Source organism: Lynx canadensis, chromosome B1 (assembly GCF_007474595.2).
Source record: "Lynx canadensis isolate LIC74 chromosome B1, mLynCan4.pri.v2, whole genome shotgun sequence".
In the NCBI taxonomy this organism is placed as follows: Eukaryota; Metazoa; Chordata; class Mammalia; order Carnivora; family Felidae; genus Lynx; species Lynx canadensis.
In genome coordinates, this window is record NC_044306.2 from 149,952,753 (window position 1) to 149,962,289 (window position 9,537).

At 35.3% G+C, this 9,537-nt stretch overlaps 1 pseudogene; it reads right to left on the minus strand.

The window, feature by feature from the left end:
* LOC115513058 overlaps positions 1-6,431 on the minus strand; it is a 31,487-nt pseudogene extending 25,056 nt beyond the window's left edge.
* Between the last annotated feature and the right edge of the window lie 3,106 nt (positions 6,432-9,537).

Below are 9,537 nucleotides of genomic sequence, written 5' to 3' on the forward strand. Positions count from 1 at the left end.
CGTCGGGTTCTGCACTGACAGCTCGTAGCCTGGAGCCTGCTTCAGATTCTGTGTCTCCCTCTCTCTGACCACCCCCCCCCCACCACCTTCCATGCTCTGTCTCTCTCTGTCTCAAAAATAAATAAACATTAAAAAAAATAAAGTTAGTATAGGTGTTTATCCATATGAACTTCTCTCTAGAACTGCTTCTGCTGCATGTTATAAATTTTCTTACTTTATACCTGTATTTTCATTTATCGTAAGATATTTTTTGATTTCCCTTTAATTTCTTCTTTGACCCACTGGTTGTTTAGTAGTATGTTGTTTAATCTCTACATATTTGTGAATTTACCAGTTTTCTTTTTTGAATTGATTTCTGGTTTCTTAATGTAAGGAAAACATTCCAGTCTTCTTCCTGTGTTTCTCCTTACTCTTATACTACTACCATGCTAAAAACATTCTTGACACACTGGCCACCAAATATGTGTTTTGTTTTGTTTTTTACCATATCAAGAAATTCTCTGTGATACCACCTGGGTGTCCTCGAATTTGATTCTGACACCAGCTACCTGGAGGCAACAGATCTCACAGGTTAAGGGCTCTTGTCCCATGAGATGTCACTTCAGATGCCAATTACAAGTAGTCCATACTCTGGTTACCCTCAACTTCTGTTCAACTTGGCTACAAATTGTAAGTTTCCATGGCCTCCTCCCTCTTTGGATTTGACTATTTGCTAGAACAGCTCACAGAAGTCAGGGAAACACTTAATTATGTCTATCAGAGTATTAAAGGATGTGAACAGCCAAATGAGAAGACACGTAAGACAAAGTCTTAGAGGTTTTGGATTGTAGTAGGTTCTATATCAGTGGATTTGGGTGTACCACCCCCCCCCCATCCATGGATGTGTTCTCCCATCTGAAAGCTCTCTGAACCTTGTACTTTTGGGAGTTTTTATGGAGGCTTCCTCATGTAGGCATGATCAATATTAACTCCAGTTCTAGCTCCTTTGCTCTGTCTAAAGCAGTGGGGAGTGAGGTTGAAAGTTGCAAGATCAAATTATGCTGTGGTCTTTCTGGTGACCAGCTCCCACCCAGGAGTCGGCCTAGAGTTACCTCATTAGAATAAAAGATGCTCTTAGTGTTCTTATCACTTAGGAATATATAAGAGTTTTAGAAGCCTTGTGTCAGGGACAAGGATCAAAGACCAATTGTTAGAATAGAAGATGCTCTAGTGTACTTACCACTAACAAATTTATAGGGAGTTTAGAAGCTCTCTGTCAGGACCTGGGAATCAAGACCAATCTATATATTTCTTATTATTCCACAATACAATACTTCTGACACTTCTGACCAAGTCAGGAAAGTTGCTTGATATGATTTCAATTTTCTTAAGTTTATTTAGACATTTTTGTGACCTAATGTATGATGTATTTGAAGAATATCCCAGAACCAAGGATCAAGTTTGGTGTTTCCTGTGCAGCTGCCGCAAAACCTGGCATGTCAGACGTGTGTACAACCTCATTCCAGTGAAGCAGTGGTGATCTGCAATGGGCGAAAATGTGAACATGAAAATGGTACCCACAGACCTCCCTGGACTCCGGGGAGGATTGCAATCTGTTGATAGATTTGTGCTGAATTGGAAGCCTAATCCTTGGGAAGCAGCTTTTAAGGTATGAAATAGACCTCTTTCAGGGAAAGACTGGAAGATGGGCATTTCTGTCTGCTGCCTCTGTGTTGAGCCTTAAGAGGTTAACCAGGTAGTAAGACCTTATATCTGTTACCTATCAAAGGCTGAATATGAGAGTGAAAGCAGCCAGGTGAATATTTTTTTTAAATATGTATGTTTATTCATTTTTGAGAGAGAGAGTGCAAGTAGGGTAGGGGCAGAGAGAGAGAGAGACACAGAATCTGAAGCAGGATCCAGGCACTGAGCTGTCAGCACAGACTCCGATGCGGGGCTCAAATTTGTGAACCATGAGATCATGCTCTGAGCCAAAGTTAGACACTTAACTGACTGAGCCATTCAGAAGCCCCAGTCACGTGAATATGTTTAAAGGTCAGGAAGAAAAGAGAATTTGGTCATGAAATCAAAGACTTTCACATAGTTCAATTTTATAATAGGATGCAGGTGTTAGTGGTTGTATTCATTTATTTTAAGTTTATTTATTTTGAGAGAGAAAGCGAGCACAAGTGGGGGATGGGCAGAGAGAGAGAATCCCAAACAGGTTCCACAATGTCACCACAAAGCCAGATGTGGGGCTTGAACTTATAAACCATGAGATCACGACCTGAGCCGAAATCAGGAGCTGGATGCTTAACTAACTGAGCTACTCAGGGTAGCTCATGGATTGGAAGAACAAATACTAAACTGTCTACACTACCCAAAGTAATTTACAGATTTAATGTAATCCCTATCAAAACACCAACAACATTTTTCACAGAGCTGGAACAAACAATCCTATAATTTGTATGGAACTACAAAAGACCCAAATAGCCAAAGCAATCTTGAAAAAGAAAAAAACTGGAGGTATCACAATTCCTGAATTCAAGTTATACTACAAGGCTGTAGTAATCAAAACAGTATTGTATTGACACAAAGACAGACACATAGATCAATGGAACAGCATAGAAAACCCAGAGTGAACCCACAATTATATGGTCAATTAATCTTTGACCAAAAAAAAGAGAAAAAAAAAAGAGAAAAAAATTATATGGTCAATTAATCTTTGACAAAAAAAAGAGAAAAAAAATCTCTTCAACAAATGATGTTGGTAAAACTGGATAGCCACATGCAAAGTATAAAACTAGACCACTTTCTTACACCATATACAAAAATACATTCAGAATAGCTTAAAGACCTAAATGTGAGACCTGAGAATGTAAAAATCCTAGAGGAGAGCAAAGACAGTAATGTCTCTGACATGAGCAGTAGCAATATTTTTCTAGATATGGTTTTCTAGATTTTTCTCCTGAGGCAAGGGAAACCAAAGCAAAAATAAACTATTGGGATTACATCAAAATAAAATAAACCTTCTGTGCAATGAAGGAAATAAGTAACAAAACTAAAAGGCAATTTAACTGAATGGGAGAAGATATTTGCAAATGATATATACAAGAAAGCGTAAGTTATCCAAAATATATAAATAACTTGTGCAACTCAACATCCCAAAACCAAATAATCCAATTAAAAAATGGACAGAAGACATAAACATACATTTCTCCAAAGAAGAGATACAGATGGCCAATAGACACATGAAAAGATGCTCCACATCAGTTATCATCAGGGAAATACAAGTCAGAACTGCAATGAGATACCACTTAACACCTTTCAGAATGGCTAAAATAAAAAACCCAAACAAGTGTGGAGATTTCTCAAAAAGTTAAAAATAGAACTACCCTATGATCCAGCAATTGCACTACCACATACCCCAAAATACAAAAATACTAATTCAAATGGATACATGTACCCATATGTTTATATCAGCATTATCTATAATAGCCAAATATGGAAACAGCCCAAGGGTCTGTAGATTGAACGGATACAGAAAAATGAAATCTTACCATTTGCAATGACATGGATAGAGCTAGAGAGTATTATGCTAAGTGAAATTAAGCTAAGTGAAATTGGCTAAGACCAATACCAAATGATTTCACTTATGTATGGATTTAAGAAATAAAACAAACAAGCAAAGGACAAAAAGAGAGAGAGAGAGAGAGAAATCAAGAAACAGACTCTTAACTGTAGAGAACAAACTGATGGTTATCAGAGGGGAGGTGAATGAGGGGAATGGGTAAAATAGGTGATGGGAATTAAGGAGCGCATTTGTTGTGATGAGCACTGAGTGATGGATGGAATTGTTGATTCACTGTATTGTCACCTGAAATGAACATAACACTGTCTGTTAACTATGCTGGAATCAAAATAAAAACTTAATAGGAAAAAAGAGTAAATAAGTAAGCACATAAATAAATAAATAAATAAACCCAAATCAAGCAACAGGTAGAGGAGATGAAAGTAGTATAATGTGAATATATGAGGGAATTTTCTGAAAGGAGTTTGGAATAATTTAGCCAAAAATGTTTAAAAGTGTCTGTGGTTTAATTATGCACACACACAATACATATATGATACAAAGCATGTATGATGATGCAAACATATATAATGATGCAAATATATATTTACATATATATGTTGTTCACATGTATATATAAAAGACAAAGTGTAAGAGGCTCATTTCTAACATCACAGTAGTACATTCACAATCATAAACGATTATTAAACCTAAGCCACTATCAAATTAAAAACACATGTTTACTCTGAAATGCTGCAAAAGTAACAGATGCAAATGTAAGCAACTATTTGAGCTCCCCAATCAGTTAACCAATGGAAACACCTTTCCCTAGAATCCTGTCTAATTTCTATAATTTAGCAAGTTATTCCCTTGATCCTAGATTTTCCAAGAAAACTGTGAGGCTTTGAGGGTATGGCTTGATTCCTTGTGCTTACCATTGCGGTTGGTTCATATGAGTAGCTTAATAATTTTTGTGTTTTAAATAATATTTGCAAATAACAGCTGGAATATTTTCATCAAGTATGGAAACACGTGCACTGTTAACTTTGGCTCATTTTGTCTTTATGGAGTGACATAGTTGTGTGCACCCTTCAACAAGATTTTTAAGCCTTTAAAACATGATTTGTAAGGCCTTGTGAAAGAACGTGTAATCATTGGAAACTTCATATTATAGTTTCCTGAGTCTGGGATAGAGCCACCATATCTTCCAATTGTGAAGGAATCTTTCAGGTAATGTGACAAAACACTTTAAGTTTTAAATGAGGAAACTGAGGAGAAACAAATGAAAATAATGTCCTCAATACTCTATACAGACTGTTGTCCTAGAAATATGGAACTCCTTAGTCTACACGTCTGCTTACATCAAGATAGTGAAATTTCTAATGCCTTTTCTTAAAGATGGAAAAAGTATAGTAAAATGGATATGTAGGAAATAGGTGCAGCAGAGAGGACTTTTAAGGCACTACTCTGATATAATAGTGGCAGGTACATGTCATTACAAATTTGTTAAAACCTATAGAATGTACAACACCAAAAGTGAATTCTATTGTAAACTATGGACTTTGGATGATAATGTGTCAATATAGGTTCATCAGTTGTAATGAATGTACCATTCTGGTGGGAGATGTTGATAATGGGGGAACTTACGAATGTGTGGGGACAGGAGTTATATGGGAAATCTCGATTCAATATGCTGTGACTTCAAATTATTCTAAAAAATAAAGTATATCATAAGTAATATTTTCACCCTGTATTTAATAAACAAAGGAAGGATTAAACACTTAAAAAAAAAGTTTAAGTAAAAACTTAAAAAAAGTAAAAAAAAGTAAAAAAAAAGTAAAAAAGTAAAAAAAAAAAAGTTTAAGTATTAAAAACAAACACACAAATAATGGATATGTAATTGCTTCAAGAAATCCTCAGTGCTTTATTTATGGGTATTGACTTCCTGGAGTGTAAGTACTAATACTGGACCACAGGTTCAAACTGACCCTGTTGTATAAGTCTTTCCGTAATATTTGTGAGATTGAGGATTGAGAGATCATTTCATATTTTCATTTCATCGTTTCACTTATAAAAGACAAATTCCTCTGACTTTATACAAATGTACCTTCCAAGGCACTAGGATAATTAAGACTTCATGCCACCAGTGAAAAACATGACTTAGTACTTCACTGTAAAACTGATCCCACCTCTTCTGATTAAATGTTTGGAACCAAAAGTCAAAATAAAGCACATATATCATATTTTTTACTCTCTCCATAAATGCCATTTGATCACTTAATTCTGACATGATAACAGGTACGTAGGATGGAGGGAGAGAAAGTCCTCCACTATACTTTTCAAATGTAAAGCCCGGAGAGAAGGGGAGACTGTACATTAAAGGTATTTTGTGTAGCTCAGCCAGCAGGTCACCACAGGGTCCAACGGTATCTGCAAGTATGACATCAAACTTTGATTCTTGTAATTTTGTCATGAGTTTCCTGTTCAAAACTGCGTCTTTACAGAGCTTTTCAATACAGTCAGAATATTCCCACGAGTTTTCTTGCAGTTGTGAAAAATATGCCCAGAATGTATCTTTCGATAAATCGTATGTCCATTTGGTGATTAATTTTCTGAAGAGAATCCTAAAATCATCTTTCAGTAAATGTGTAGGATAAATCTCATATTTAATAGTAGATGATTTGCTTGGATCAACAAGAATGGAAGCTCAAGATGTCAGAACAGTCACTTCATGACCTCTCTGGACAAGTTCATCCAGGATTGTCTTCATGTTGATCCAGTAGCTGTATTCTGTGGGCCACACCAGCACCTGTCCACAACTCCCAGAGCTAAAGTAACAGCTCAGCTGTAGCAGCAGAACTGAAATCCATTTCATAGACATCCTGGTGGAATGTAATGCTTCTTTTCAAATTCCTGTTTCCTTCTACCATCGCTTGTGCTAATACCCAAGGAGAAGTCAATCAAGAAGTTAAAATGTAACGCTTACATTCAAAGTAAACACATTGTATGAACAGTCAAAGCATTTGGATGGCAAGCGGAAAAAGTCAAAGGCAGATGACTTCATCTATGTACACATGTGCTTAGTGTCTGTTTAATGATTATAAGTTCTATTATCTAGCTAAGAGCCAATGACCTTGCATGTGCAAATCACCTATCTTATGTAATATATTTTGAAGAGGCAAGAGGTAACTGTGTCTGCAGTCTTCTTAACAAGAATTAAAGTTATTATACAGGTGAATTATATTGCTTGGATATGATGGTTCAAGGGATTTTTTTGTTCTGTTCATATAAATTTTGTTGACATGTAATTCACATACTATACAATTGCCAAATTTAAAGTGTACAATTTAGTATTTCATAGTATATTCACAGAATTGTGCAACCATCGTGAACAAAACTGATCAATTTTAGAGCACTTTCTTCACCCCAGATGGAAACCTTTACCCTCTAATGAAACTCTCTATTTTCTTCATCTCTCAGCCCTAGCCAACATTTTATCTACTTTCTGTCTTATATATCGCCTATTCTGAGCATTTCATATAAATGAAATTATACATTATGTTGTCTTTTGTGCTGGTACTTTAATTAGCATAATGCTTTATTTTAAAATTTTGTTTTCTGACTTTATTGAGATATCATTGATATAACATTGTGCAGGTTTAAGGTGTACAAATATATCATGAAATGATTACTCCATAAAATTAGTTAACACATCCTTCACCTCACAAAATTTTTTTTGTGGCATGGACTTTTTAAAGATAATCTTTTATTCCTTTTTTTATTGAAGCATAGTTGACACACAATGTTATATTAGTTTTAGGTTACAACATAGTGATTCAACAAGTTATCTGTTATGCTATGCTCACCACGAATGTAGATTCTATTTGCCACCATACAGCGCCATTGAAGTAACTTTGACTATATTCCCTATGGTGTACCTTTTATCCTCCTGACATTCATTCCATAACTGGAAGCCTGTATCTCCTACTCCCTTTCACCCATTTTGCTTTCCCCTTCCCCCTCTTTTTTCTAGCAACCATCGGTTCTCTATATTTTTGAGTCTTTCTGCTTTTGGTTTGTTTATTCATTTGCTTTGTTTTTTAGATTCCACATATAAGTGAAATCATATGGTATTAATCTTTCTCTCTCTGACTTACTTCACTTAGCATAATACCCTCTAGGTCTGTCCATATTATCACAGATGGCAAGATCTCATTCTTTTTTCTTTTTTTTTTTTACGGTGGAGTAACATTGCATTGTCTATATATACTATATCTTCTTTATTCATTCATCTATTGATGGACATTTGGGTTGCTTCCATATGCTGGCTATCGCAAATAATGCTGCAGGAAACATAGGGTGCATATATATTTTTGAATTAGTGTTTTTGTTTTCTCTGGGTAAATACCCAGTAGTGGAATTACTGGATCGTATGGTATTTCTATTTTTAATTTTTTGAGGAACCTCTATACTGTTTTCTATTGTGGCTGCACCACCAACAGGGTGGTGGTTCCTTTTTCTCCACATCTTTGCCAATAGCTGTTATTTTTTGTCTTTTTGATTCTAGCCATTCTGACTGATGTAAGGTGATATCTCATTGTGGTTTTGATTGGCATTTCCCTGATGATTAGTGATGTTGGGCATCTTTTCATGTGTCTGTGGGCCATCTGTTTGTCATCTTCTTTTTCTTCTTATATTTCTTCAAAATATAAAGACTGACAAGTCCTGCTTGACAATAAATGGTTTATTAAGGGGACTTAAGGGCAGAAATACATCTTAGGTAGCTGCAAGTAGATCTCCACAACTCCACCTCCTGTAAGACCTGCTTTTATAACTCCAGTGGCTGGGGAGTATGTGCTGGTAGGCCACTGGGGAGGAGATGTTTGAGAATTATAGTCATATCTCGAAAGCAGATCAAGGACATTATGTCCCAAGGGTGTATTTAAGGGTCGATTAAACAAAAATTGTAACCACTAATGTAGTTTACTTATTAAAACACATAGGTTATTCACAAAAACAAGTTTCAAGATCTCACCTGACTGTGTCCAACAATCCAAAGTTATGTCATAAACTTTTCCCAGTTCCAATCATTGCCATGCTTTACAAAATCTTCCTTGTGATCACCAACCCAGGCCCCAGCACCTTAGAATGATCTTCCCTTGACTTTCTTCTTCTCAAATCATAGTAAAACCCTGTCAAGGTGCTGTTCTCCTTTCTTGTTATGTCAAATAAACCTAGCTTTGATTGATCAACTTTTAATTAATTTATTTATTTTTGTATTCTTTTGGGGAGTTGGCAGTTGGCTTATATATTCAAAAGGATCTGAACTGCTAACAGAAATCCTTGAATACAGCAAAAGACAAATCCATAACTAGGCTTCTTACATTTGTGTGTCATTGTGTCCAATATAGGTGTTATTGAATCGATCCATATTTCTTCTCGACAACATTTCATGAAGTCTCTTTTGATATATAGATTTTCCTGATTGTGAAGGCTACATATGATAATATAACCTAATTATGAGATTACATATAATTACTTTGGTAAGAGAAGGACAGCACTCTTGTTAAAACATTGAAATGCACATAAGAAAGAACCCTCAATTTATTAACCACAACCTTTCCTTGTGTTTCAAATTCCCACTATCAATAGGCTCCCCAAGTTTAAGCTTCAGCTAAGATTTACCCATTAATCTTTTTTTCTGGTGGTATTATATTAATTGATGGAGACAAAGATTTATGGAAATATTTTCCTTTTCTTAAGGTTTTATATCTTTTTTCTTTCTGCCTTATGCTCTGCTAATATCTGGCATGGTATATTAATCTCATCTCACATTAAGGAAATAACTTTTCAAAACCTCGTATACTTTTTTTCTTCCCTTTTACTCAGAACTTTTTACTCAGAGTTCTAACAAAATTGCAATGATGTGCATTAACATTATTTTTATATAAAATGATTAAATCTTGTATATAAATGTGATGCTATTT